This window comes from Aptenodytes forsteri, unplaced genomic scaffold (assembly GCF_000699145.1).
Source record: "Aptenodytes forsteri isolate BGI_AS27 unplaced genomic scaffold, ASM69914v1 Scaffold13, whole genome shotgun sequence".
Classification (NCBI taxonomy): Eukaryota; Metazoa; Chordata; class Aves; order Sphenisciformes; family Spheniscidae; genus Aptenodytes; species Aptenodytes forsteri.
In genome coordinates, this window is record NW_008794543.1 from 1511546 (window position 1) to 1525865 (window position 14320).

Genomic DNA, 14320 nt, shown 5'->3' on the forward strand with positions numbered 1-14320 from the left:
TCTGTTTGAAAGCTTACACACTATTGCTGGTCTGTTTTAATTCAAGATCAGATGTTTGATATAAATTTCCTTCCTCTGTTTCTTTAGTATCACTGTCTGTGTTTTGATTAGCATATTATTTTAATTGATACTGTAGGAGTTCAGTACCATTCAGAACCAACCAACAGTGCACTATCATGGTCCCGCCGTAAGTGAGAAATCACATGTTCAGGAGTAGGATCCAAATTTACCTCCTTTGGGTGTTTAAAAATCTACTGAAAATACTGTTTTTCTTGAGAATTTGAAATTCTTTAATAAAAATAGCACTTGATCCTTTAAAGTAACAGGCTTAAGGTTTGACACACATTGATTAATTGAACAGCAATAAAAAGGCATAAACTTTCTCTGATCAAGAATTTGCTATGTAACCTGTAGCTCATTTGGGTAGTAGATACTTAATTCCAAACTTCAGGGGAACTTCACTTGCTGTAAGTCATTAAGCAGTGATGAACTTCGAATCTCCGTTGCAATGAGGAACCCCTGTGGCAAGTGAAAAAGCGTATCTGAACATGTCTTGATAACAACTTGTGGCTAGCTGTGCACAAGAGCGTGCCTAAAGAATGCCCAGTTACACCAACTCGGGTGTTTATGACAATTTGAAAGGCTAAGACACATAGCACAAAACACACTCCGTGTCTGGAAGTAACGATACTGTTTTCGACTGAACCAGCTAAAATCGAAGCAAACTGTAAAAATCAATTGAAACAAGAGGCTGCTGGCATGTGGGCAAATGGCTACAGGCGTGTTTCTGACCTGTAAACTAATGTAATAAGGCAAGTGTATATTTGTGCAGAACACCCTGCTCTGCCCCTTCCAAACCTAACAATTTCAATCCAAACAATATTACTGCATGGTGCGATGCCTGTCATGCATCCGGTCTTCCTGTGTGGTGGATTGTGGGGCACCGTTAGTGCAGACACTACGTCACAGTGATCTCAAAGCAGATTTCTAATCCTTACTTGTATTACATGTGTGAGATCCTCTGGTCTACTGTTTCATGCATTTGCAATTAAATGTAGCGTCCCTTAAATGACCTCCTCATTTTGCTCTAGATGACTGCTTGCTATTACTGTGCTGAGAACAGGTTAAAGTGATTAAATGTTACAACACCAGAACCACTGCCACTGTTCTTGCTGTAGGTAAACATCCTTAAGAACAGCATAGCCAGGACTCTCAATAAATTAATTCATTATGTAGCTTTCCTAGCTGAACTGAGCTGTGTTGTAGGACTGTGTATGTTTAAATGGAAGATTAAAGTGTTGTGTGATGCTGAGCTTTTGGTTAAAAAGGCACATGCTGTACTATTGTACAATAAATCTACAGGTTTATTTAAAATGTAAAATGCGTGAGTAATTTACAGGTTCAAAACGTGACCTCTTTGGCTGTGCATGTCTGCAAAGTATGCCATAGACATCCTCAGTGAGGTGCGTGTGCCAATTAATTTGCTGTTTGAATAGAGAAACAAGACTGGGATTAGTGCCGGTATCCCATTGAGAGCCATCCATAGTCCCTCAACTTTGTGCCGGAATACGCTCCTTTTGGAATATACATCTTTCTGAGCGCTTTTCCCATGCAGGTTTTCAAGTAAAGTCATGGATAAGAATGAGATGCTCTTCATCTATGCAAGGTCAGTGGGGACAGGGCATACACTTTTGCGTGTCTCTTCCATCCACAGTGTTTACAAATCTATTCTTTTTCCATATCAATCCTTAGGATTAGAAAGCGCAGTGTGCTTGCAAACCTGCGGTACTACGCATTCCTTATAACTATACTGGTCAGGATTATAATAATGAAGTAAGTCAAGTAAAATCACTGCATCTGAATTATGTTTCCCTTTTCCTAGGTTGTGGTGTTCACGTCAATATACGTGAATTCACATATAGTCCTGTCTATTCCTGAGCTGATAATAACATACATTAAAGTGTAAATTAAAACTGAGATGGTATGTAAGAAAGAATTGCTACCAAGTTTCTTTCTCTGAGGTTTTTTAACAGATCTAACAAGTGCGTTAGGAACACTTAATAACTAGCCCATGAAAGGAGGGAGATTCAGAGAAGGATGGCAGGTAGGTTTAGAGGAGCTGGAATTTAAAGTTAAAAGGCGCAGTTCCCACGAGCCTGATTCTCTCCCATATCTGAGCTTAGTCTGACTCAGGCCTGCGGAGGCTGTAAAATACCAGCAGTTTAATGACCGCCTCTCTAGGAGTTAGAGCAGCCGTCTAGAGCTTCTCAGTAAACCTGCTCCGCTGGAGGAGTGCCTTGTTTCCTAATTGTAGTCAGCACTGGAAACGCAGGACCCAGAAACATCACTGCGGCACTTGCTTTCTGCCTTCCTGAATCTTGCAAAGAGCTCATTCTGATTGTCTCCTTGCAGGTATTTTCTTCCCCCTGTATGTTTCTGTTTATGTAGAGCTACATCTGTTGTGAATAGTTTACTGCTTGTTAATTTGACTCATAAGTTCGGTCGTTGACACAGCCTCTGTTCCAGTATTTGACTTCTATAATTAAACCCAGAAAGCAAAAACACTCAGGAGATTTTCTGAAAGTCATGGCATTAAAAAACCTAGTGGGTTTGTCTGTCTCCTGGCTTGTGAGGGTTTTGAGTGAGTTTGCGTCAGGTTGCCATTTTTAAAGCCTGCTTTAGGGGGAGAAGAAAATAACAACTGAGAAGTTGATGTAATCTTATGCTTCCAGGGGCTAAGGTTTTGAGCAGCAGAGCAAGTATTGGAATAGACAGTATAAAACCGAGATATTTAGAAACAACTGCTGTTTACTTTTACTAACTGTGATAATGGGAGTATATTAATTGAGTTAAATGGCCTTGCAGTGCTGATCTTTCTTCAGCCCTCCTTATTTTGCCTCTCGATGCCCCAGGCATTAGATTTCAGCAATGACTTAAACACATCCATGATTAGGCACCATTTATCACAGTGCTAGATTTTCCCTGAATTAATGGTTAATACTTCATGTTATTTTATCTTTGTCCTACTTTCATATTCAGTTAAGCCACCACAGATTTTTGTAATCATGCATCCCTCTGCACAGTGGAAATTGTCAAAGAGAGAAGCTGAAGAGTTTGGCTCCTGCATTGGGAACGTAGAGGGAATTTGACATCTGGGAATGCACTGGAAGCAGTTTAGTATTGCAAAATGAGTAGATTTTGTAGACCTTTTTGCTAATCATTCTTTAAGTAAAGGGCTGAATAGGATTATGTGCCTATGGGATTCTAGGAGTGCAGTATGTCTGTGCCTTTAGACTTTAGGTAAAGCTGCTCTGGAAAGATTCCCATTAGTTTCACTGAGATTTTTATCAGACCTTCAAGCCTGGAATCTGAGTAGTCAGGACTGTCCGGTGCCAAGGCTGCTCATTTTGCATTAGCAGTAATTGTTCTTCATCGTTTCCAGGAGAAAGATGCAAAATAATAAACAAGAAATGAAGTCCACTTTCACAAAGTGCAGAATTGGTCATGGAACTTGTTAAGAGTCATTGCAAGACCTAAAGTAGAAATAATGGAGATTAGCTGGACCAGTGGCAACCTACAAGCTCACTAAGCCTCTGAACCGCTCAGTGGAAGATAGGAGGGTAAATCAGGGTGACATTTTTGTTACATTCACCCACTGAGGATGTGGTCAGGGCCATAATTTAGAGACAAAATATAGAGCTAGATGAACTTCTTACCTGACTGCAGCATGGCAGCAATAGAGGGGTTCACAGTGTTGCAATACCATCCAGTAATGTGAGATTCCAGTTCATGGACTTGGAGGAGCATCTGTTCTGCGGTCCGCCGTGGTGCGTGTGCTGGTGTCCAAGAGTGAAGAACCAACATCCCTCCTCCACATTCCAGCACCTTTTGCACAAAAGGTAAATTAAACACATTTCAGAAACTATGGACAAGATTCAAGAGAGGACTTGGCTGCCAAGAGCAGCACGAAATTACAGTCTGACTTCCCTCCCTTCAGCTCACTAAATATCCGCTCATGTGGCTTTCCTTGGCTGCTTCCAGTTCTCTCTCTGGGTGTGCCAAGAACTAGCCCAGCCTGAGCAGCTCAGGGATCACTTGTGCCAAGACCCATCAGGCGTGGATTACAAGGGCTCTCTTGTGTCTAAAGATCCTAAGTTTGAACTTGCACTGTGAGGCAGGTCCCCTGGTATGGCCTGGCATCCTGAATCTTCAGGTCTCCAGAAGCTCCACCAGTAGCTTGCTTTTGGCCTGCATGCTTAGGTGTCCTCCAATGGAGGTAGAAGACAGCTGCTACACCTCCCTGGTGGTATAGGAGGAAGGGTCTGGCCTATGCCTCTGACTCCACGTCAGAGCGTGGCAGGCATACATTAAGACTTGGAGGCTGGGAAGTGCTCCTGGATCCCATAGGTTAGACATAGTCTGAGACATGGTTTCTGAGACATGGTCTTAGAAACTTAATCTGAAAAGGAATAGCAGTAAACCTAACACCGCCTTCTTTCCCCTTCAGATTCAGGTAATTTATTTGAAAGTTTATCATGATAGTGATATTTATCCCTGTATATGCATATATCAGCATATCTGCATTGTGTTTCCTATGGGGGCTGGAATGCTTTTTAGTTTAAAGAAGTTTTGGATAAAATACAGAAGCAGCTTTGGGAGCAGCAGCACACTGAAACACAACTAACTGGCTTGTGCTGCACAGCATTTATTATTACTGTGTGGCAAAGGAGGGGCATTCACTCCAGTCCTGGTGTTAGTAGGTTTTAACATCGTCTTCTTTAGGCTATTTTAGGCACTTAATTGCTCAGAAATCCTTGAAGGCACCTATTCTGTTTGCCATAAAGGGAACGCAGACTCCTGGTTTTATGAATCATGTCTGAATTAGGTGTCTGTGTTAGATAAGTGAATCCCAGGCAGATCCTTGTGTTATGGAGCTAGGTGCCCCCAGGGGGGAAAGCAGGTGCCCCTCAGCAGGGAGGGCCAGGCAGCCACCTTACCTAAGAGGCCTCGGAAGCCTGGGTCCAGTTACTGCTTACAGGAATATTTTAAAATATGTAACATACAGCTCTAACGTAGCTGGTGACCATATCAGAATGACAATGGTGGCTGCTGGCTTGGTGTGCAGGCTGCCCTGCATCACGTCTGATGCACCAGATGCCCTTCATGCACTGTGCTGAAGCCTGGAGACCTGAATCTTTTACTGCATTTTGACCTAAAAATCTTATTTATTAGCTGTTTTAGTAGAGCTTTTGCAAAAGAAACTTCTGAAGGGAATCCTTTCTTGTGCCTTCTTCAGGAAACTGAAAGACTAAATGAAAAGAAACTGATTCTGAACTTTGTTATACCAGGACATGATACAGGCCTTTCCAAATAAATACAGATTCTGTCTTCAGCTCTCTATTTCCACATACATCTAACAGGCCTCAACATCAGATGCCTGTTAACGTATGTGGCAATATGCAAGATGTTAAACATCTGCAAAATCTTCTGATCATTTTTGTAATGTCTCAAAAGTTAGACATAGCTTGCAGGGGATTTCCACTGAGAAGAAACAAAATTTGGAGGACATTCTAAGTTAAGTCATTCAATATTTGTTTGCCAACGCACTGGATGGTATTACAAGATGCCAAGATAAATTCAAATTAACATGAAAAATATTCAGTACTATTAGTTGTGGGCTTACATAAGTTGCTGGCACATTATGTTAAGAATTCTCAGATAAATAGTTGCCAGGAAAACAAAGTCCAAATGAAAAAAATAATAATTACATGTAATACACTTGAACAAGTGTCACAGAAGAATGAAATTTTTACCCAGTGGAATTTTGCTTCAGCAAAGCAATTAAACATGGAGATGTGTTCACAGACTGTTTCAAAATTAATTGATCTCAAAAACCTTATTTTAAATTTGAGAAAATTGAAGCGAAGATAAGAATAGAAAACACTATGAATCCCAAAATAAAAATACAATAAATACAAATTTAAAAGATTGTAAAAAGATTGCAGTGAATATTTGCGTACCAAAACAATTCACTTATGATATAATTTCCTAGACACCTCAGGTGCCTTTGAAAACCGTAGGTTGAAAAATAATTTTTAAAAAGGGTTAATGAAAGGTAAACAATAAAATTTTGAAAACCCTACTATTTTGCTTCAACTTGAATCTTTAATTTGTAAAAATATCAATTCATATTTTTGATATTTCATGGTATAATGCTTGTACTTAAAAGCATTTTTACTAGTTTCATAGTTTTTATTAATGTAGCCACATAATTGAGCCCGCAATCTAGCAAAGAAAGACTGAACAAGATCAAATAGTTGGCAGCTGAAACTAGGCAAATTCAGAAGCAGAACTGATGTTCAGTATTTTGTTAGTGAGGCTAATTCACCTTTGCAATAGTTCCGGTAGCTGTACAGTAGATTTTTCATCACATGAATTTTTTTTGCATAAGACTGTTGTCCTTTTGAAAGACTGTTTAAATGCTGTTTGTGTTCCTTGGCTGAACCAATCCTTTATTCTTCATGGGTACGCCCTTTCAGATGATTGTCCCATCTGGTTTAATTGTTTCCCGAGGCTTTAGACAATCACACATCCCTTTGAGTTTCTGCTTCATCAACTTAAGAGCATTTTCAGATGCACTAATTAAGGGATTCTGAGAATTCAGGCTTGGATTCCGTGGGCAGTATCTGTATGCCATTAAAAATATCTGGGTATTGATTTTCCATGTTTGCGTCTGGGCTGGTTCCTTTATTATCTGTGCTCTGAATGAAGCCAAGTGAGATTTTTAGCTTTGATTCTGAACTGAATTTTCAAATATAACAGAACCTGCTGAAATGTTGTAGGAATGTGTTCGATTTTAAGATCAATCAAAAAGATTAAAAGGGCTTTCTCTCCTCCTTCAGTCTTACATGTTTCTCAATTTTCTTGGAATTACACTATTCCTAGAACTTACTAATTAAAGACTGGCTTGTTTGCATGATATTTATAATGTCAGCAGCTTCAGCTCCCATAATATCCAAGAAAATTATTTGTATTGCAAGTCTGCATTCCTCTCAAATCCATCTACTTCCATGGGGAGAGATGGGATGTCAAAGCCATACATTTTTCCCCGCCTCTTCAGCAGTTTGTAATTGTTCTTTCTCCGTAACCTCCTTTTTTCATTCCAATGTCCCCGAGATGCATGCTAAAATCCCGATATGGCCTGTGCACTGCAGAAGGTGCTGGTTTCCAGGTCAGTAAATGTGAAAGAGATTACGATACAACAAAATTTATTATCTAAAAGGTGAAACTAAGCTGCTGCTGGAAATAGAAGGTCATACAGTCACAGAACATGCACTGCTAACATGCACTGCTTTATCATCTCTAATGAACAACCTCCTTACTCTGGGCCTTTGGATAAAAATTGTTGAAGGCAATGAGTAGCCTTTATACTTCATGTCCTGCCAGATCTTCACTCAGGAATTCTTCTCTTTGAAGATGGGGCTAGAAAGGTGTGATCATAAACTGCAGTTCTGTTCCTTTTCTGCTTCCTATTACTCTCAGTTCCTCATACCATTAAGTCTCTTCTATTAGAGCAAACTACTCCATGACAACCTGCACTTTCTTTTAGACAAAAGGATACTTAGGTGGATATTGTGCAAACCATAAAAAAGCACTCACAAAAGGGAAACAAAGATTATGAATGTTTTATTTATACACATATACATACATACATAGATATATACATCTATATATCTATACACATATATATCTATATGGATCTCTATATACTTAAATATACACATATATTTAGTCTTCCCTGAATTTCAATGCTTCACTTGGAGTGTTTTCTTCACCTAGTCTTTCATAAAATAGCAGCAATAGGGGTTATCTCAGACCTCTGTATTTGTTGGGCAATAATAAATTAGCAGCCTTTTCTCTCACTGAACTAGTGGAGGGCACAAGGCCCAGCACTTGGCTTTGTTTGACCTATCCTAATTGCTACCACATCAATTTCAATACTTGAAAAAGTTGTTCATCCAAATAGTTTGAGCTGCTGCTTTATTGTTTGATAGTCTTGGATTAGGAGCTGGATAGTCTTAGTCTTAGAATCAAAACCATGCTTAGTAATGAGAGGAAATATCAGGATAAGCTTCATTAACTGTAGGTAAGCAGCTAAGAGCGCAAACATCCAGGAGCACACGCAGTGAAACTCTTTCTTGACTACAGCCAAAGCTGAGAACTTGAAAGCTGTGTGTTTATGGGGACGCTGAATGTACAATGAAGGAAAAAAACAAAGTCGCACCACACGTTTAATTCTAAACCAGTTCTTCTCCAGGGCATCACGCAATTGTACTATGGATTTTCATACCTGAGTAGATTACTGAGGGGCAGGAGGGGAAGCTTAAAAAGGGCATTCTGTTTGATTTACTCTCCTTCTCTACACTTCCCTGTCATCAGCAAAATAACTAATATTCCTTAGCAATAGTTCCTCTAATGTCAGAGTCACAATTACCATTACTGGCATTCTGTCGATCTCAGCGTATATTTTCCTTTGATGTTTCCCAGATATTTCTTCTAGATATTATGCTGGAAACCTTGAAACGTGACTATGTCTTGAAACTTTAGGATGCTGAGGTTAGGCTGAAGGTCGACAGTGGCTGTCACTGGCATTGCTGTAGGGAAGCTAGCAGAGGTGTACCAATACGTACCAGCTGTGAATCTGTGTTGTGTGCAGCCAAGCAGTAACTTGCTGGAATATTTTGAGGCAATAGCTCACATTCATTTTGCTTATACCAACAATGTCTTTTCTACCTCTTTGTAGTGTATATGCCCACAATGATTTGTTTACAATGAGGTTACAAAGAGGGGACACGAAGAGACATGATGGGAACTAGCTGTGTGGAGATGACAGGCCTTTCTTGTGCAATCTTGCAACTCTCATCTGTGTTGTAAGTTCAAGGAATGTATCTCAATTATTTCCCACTTGCAGAATCAGAATAAGATATAAACAGAGAGGACTCAGCTATGACCATGTAAAGTAAAATCTGTAGTTTTCTTTAGCTAGTCAAATATTTTGTCTTTCTACCTAGGGGATGGGAAAAGAACAAAACAGCAATCTGGGACAAAAAATGACAGGAAGGCTACAATATGGTTATTTATCTGAGGAATCAATGAATATTTAAATATAAACTCTCTTTTTTTTTTTTTTTTTGTGTGTATGTGTGTCTGGAATGCACTCAGAAGCCTAAAATGCGGGAAAAAAATTTCCCATGTAATACTTTTCCAAAGAATGTTTTCCCTTTAGAAAATTGCAGATCAAAATAACCAAAAGATAAAAATAAAGTTGTGCAAACACTTCCTGTTACAGCTTTTTTTTCCCCAAAGTCTTCAATATTTGGAAAACTTGTTTTGAAAAGTTAAAAAAAAAGCTACAAAAACCTTGGATTCTAAGTATGTGGAAAATCTAAGCATAAAATTAAAAACATGTAAATGCCCTAAATACCCTTTAATTATTACTTGATGACCAAAACTTAAAACAGGATCTGGACACCTATGCTACCTATTACTGCCTAGACTACATTATTATGTTTCCACCTTGAAATTCTGTGAAGCGGGAAATGCGTTGTGACTCAAACCACCCCTGCTGCTGGGTAGCATCCTCTGTTAGAGAGATGGGACAAACAAATTTTGGCTGATGAGGTGACCATCCTCTGCATCACCCCTTAATCCAACACTTTTTGAGTCACCAAATCCAGGTGTTTAGGCACCTGTTTGGCCCTTATCCTAGGTGTCCCTAGAAAGGAGGAGAGGCTTAAAGTAAAGATGTGCTGAACTGACTCTCCACCTCCTGTTGTGTTTAAAAAGGGGTAACAGCCAGAGTCTATTTTCCACTCCATATTTAAAACCATTGACTTCAGTGGAATAACTCTGGCTCACAAATGCCATCCTTGGGAGTAGAAAATGACCTTGTGTCCCTTTTCTTTCCACCACAAAGATCCTCTTTCCCAGCTTTCACACGTTGAGCAAGGGCAGTTTGGCACGTGCTACTACTGCACATTTCCCTCCCAATTACCTGTTTCCTCTCCTGTGTGCATTTTTGGCATAACGTGTCATGTTCTGAAACCTCACATACCTGAAATATTTGGAAGCACTGAGTTCTGGACACATCTGGTTATTAGATTCGAGATGGCTGCCCCTTTTGTGAATAAAAGCCTCACGCTGCCATAGGAAATTCCACTAAGATTTTCCCCTCTATATTATAATTTTGCCTCCAATATTTTACTGCTTCCTTTATTAACAAGGAAATATTATTGTAACCATGCAAAACACTGGAAGATGTCATTTTTTAGGACAAGAATGTAAAATCTTCTTCTTCCAGGTGAGGATGTACATCCCTCACAGCTAAATTCAGTGGTAACTTTTGCCATCCACTGTGGTGAATGCTCAGTAACAGGCTATGGCCTTCAGGAAACAGTTCTGTAGCTGAATGGCTAGAAATCATATTTTTCTGTATACTTTTACTGTGAAAAATTGTGTGTAACCATATGATCAGCAAACACTTTCTCGCAAATTGGTAGTCTGAATAGCTTGCGAAACCTTGTTTGACTTCAGTTGGCTACTGATGCTTGACATCAAACTGGCACACAGAAGTGCTCTTGGTACAAGCTTCATCTTCTGCTCTAGTTTAGGAATTAGTAGGACAGCATCTTCAGAAGTTTCTTGACCCTCCCCTACTTCCTTAGAATAACATCTTTCCCATGCTAGTAGAGTTCAAATGAAAGGCTGGCTGCTAACTTAAATGCTGAATAGCCTTGCTAGAGCTAGCAAACAAATTGAGGCTCATTAATAGGATGCTGTTGAAATCTGTGTTATTAGGCATCTAACCAGAGGAGTTCCTTCTCTGAATTTTAACGTAAACATCTTGCTATTTCCACTTTGGATTAAAAAAAACCCCAACCCATTCAAAATCATTAGAAAAGGATCTAGTTATATATAATCTCTTCTGTTTGGAACAGTTTTTTCTCTGGTTAACAAAAATTCACTTTTCTTTTAGAAAAATAAGGCAGATACCACCTCTTGTTATCGAAAGACTTACCTTCTTTTTATATCTTGCTCTCTGAAGAAAACATCCATTTATTCTATTAACTAATCATATAGTAAGCTAGTGATCAGGAAATCATTTGTAAGTGCTTTCATTTTAGTAAATGGGGAAAGTACCGAGCTCTGGCTACAGTCATGGCAGCTTTTTCTGACTACATGCCAAAAGGCTGCAGATATGCCTGAACTAACTTAGATGATACTGTGTCTGCCTATGAAAAGTTTTGAATTTAAGGCTGGAAGAAGTTTAAGGATAGTGATAGAATGAGGGAAACAGTCCACAGGAGGGCATGGAAGAGGTGTACTAAAATCTCTCCCTAATTCTGTATCTGTAGATTATTACATTAAAGACTTAAGTACTTGCTTCACTTTTGTACTTGAGTTGCTGTCCTGCTAAAGAGAATGGGAGTATTTACACGATTGGTGGTAGCTACAGGTATCAGTATCTTGCTGAATTAGTGTTCAACATATTTAGAAAAAAAGGAATTATAATCACCCTGGACCTCTATTTACACTTGCTACCTTTTCTCTTGGCATAACGCCCAACAGCTGCACTAACGAGAGAAGTTATCAGCCCTAATTGTCCTTCACCTCCCTCCCTGCTGGAAGGGACTGGCCTCTCTGATCTGCTGACAGAGCCAGTGTAGTGTTTCATTTAAAATGACGTTGGTTAGCTTAAACAGTTGGTTTTTTGCTAACTTGGCTCTTTAAGACTGAAATGAATTAGGGCGCTAGCTAGCCTCCTCCCCTAGCTCAGCTGTTTATGGGCTACATGCATGTTTGCATCCTGAAGCACAGTGTAAGTAACATACGTGGGTCAGTGACAAACCGAGACTGAATTTGATAAAGGATGTATTTTGAATATTAATTGTAGTAATAACAAATACAGTGTGTAATGTAGTGGCTAAACAAAAGGCTGCAGGCTATTAAATACATTTATTGTTACTACACCCTGTGCAATATATCATACGATAAGACCAGTAAAGCAAACAAATGTATTAACAAGGAGAAGCAGTAATTCAAGCCCCAACAGCTAGCAAAAAGAAGGTAAAATCTGCTGGTTATGCATAACATCAGGCCCTTGATGTCTTGTTAAAATGGTGAGACACTGAAAAGAACAGCCAGTTCTTGTAAAACGTGGTATTTGTAACCGATGTTGGGGTGAAAGGAGCTTCTTCAGTTCCATAACTGGGAAGCCTGATTCTGAAAGCAGAGGCATAGTTTTGGGATATCACTTCCCTTTCTGATCATAGTAAGGGTTCTTTCCTGTTCTCTCTTTCCAGTGGAGAGCCTGTTTCTGTCTCAGGTGAACTGGCAGATGGGGTGAGTGTGAAACTATTTTTTTTCTTTTTCGCTCAGCATTCACTGTAGCACCCCAGAGCCCAAGGAAGGACTGGGCAGGAAGGGGGGGAGTGCTCAGTGCCAGACTGGCCTCCCCATGAACCTGGTGGCCAGGGGCTCTCGAATACAGTGCCGGTGCATTTGCTTGTTCCTTTGTAGCCTTGACTATGTAAGTTAATCTTTGCATTCTGGATCTGGGCCTGTTTGTGTTTTGAAAGAACTCTTCCGAAAAAGATAAATCTTACCATAAAGATTGGAGAAACACGTGCTTCAGAGGTCTTGATTTAAAAGCCCAAATTCTTAAACTGCAGTGAGGCCTGTGTATTCAAAAGCATGGTGGGGCATTGTTCAGTACTTGGTGTTGCAGGACTTCAAAATGGCCAAGCTCCACTCTTACAAGCGCCCAGATATCTCCTGTTGTTAACTTGGGTGTGACATGGCTCTAGCAGTGTTCACAGCTAGTGGATTCAGGCACTCTTACCGAGTAATGCAGGGAAGGATAGTACTCAAGGGTGGGAGATGTAACTGCTAACAGTCCGCACAGGGTGGCATGCTGGTGGGAAACCTCAGTTCCTCCCAGAGTAGGATTGGGAGACTCCCATGCGGCCGCCTGGGGCAGAGGCTCGGGCCTTGGGGAGCATGGTGGGAACACCCTGTGGCTCCTGCATGGAGCAATCGGTCTTTTGCCACTGCAGCATGGACTGTGCCTCCTTGCCATCCAGGGACTCGTTGGTGCAGCTTAGCTGCCATCCTTTTCTTGATAACAGTTTAATTAGTTATAGAAAGCGGGATGAGAAGGATTGGGATCGTCCCTCTCTCCTCAACCCAGTGTCACTCCAGAGCAGGGTGGTTGTGTTGCTGTCATGGGTGAGGGCTCGCGTCCCCTCCAGGGGAGGACCATTGAATCCCAAGCACCCTTTGCTACATGAGAACAGTTGAAATTCCTAAAGCTTTTGGTGGATGTACCCACTAAATACAACAGAATGGGATTCAGTAGAGCGGCTGCTTCTAGATTAGTGCTTTCTTTATGGTGCTGAATTTCTTTGCAACACAAGTCATGTGTTTCTTGGGATTGAGTAGCCTGGAGGAAAGCTGTCTTTCTGCAAGATGAAAAGCATTGAGAAAATCCAGCTAAGGGGAAAATTCAGCTGCTATATACGATGTAATTCTGTTTTCTGGGGTTTACAATATATACTGCATACACTAGATGGCAATGTAATACCTGCGTAAAGAGGTTGCCACCGAATTCAACAAAAAGTGCTTTGAGGTAGGTACTACAAGCTCTTTCAAAGTAATAGCTTTACTTTAACTGTTTTACTTTTACTGTGAGCAAATATTCTATCACAAGGGAAAAACACAGGGCCAGTTTAGATCATTAGAGGTCCACTGAGATTGATTCTTGCTTGTTCCCAGTTCTTTAATAATTTTCAGAGCTGTGTATATATTTATCACATGGCTTAATAATTATTTCATAAGGTAAACTCTGTTAGTATGTGGTTTAATGTCCTTCATTAGGTTTTGCATCTCCTATCCCTGTTTGACACTAGCTCAAATAGCTTTGAAACATCCTTCCCGTATATTCCCCTTAGAATACTTTAGACATTGCAGATGTTCTCTTTTCATTTCCTCTTTTTCTGATGAGCAAAAGCCTGTCTAGTAGCTCAGTAATGTTTCTGGGACACAAGGAAGCTCTGTTGCATGTATATTCCAGGTCCACCTTTTTCTCAGGCTTTGCTGTGGTTTTCTGGATTTAGCCCAGGCACAGATAAGCCTGTGATTATATTTGATTTAACATACACTTTACTGTACTGTACTTATTCGTATATTTAGGTGACTGCCTCATTCAAATATGGCCAGTACCAAAAGGTTTAATACATCTCAATGTTCAGTAAGGTTGTGT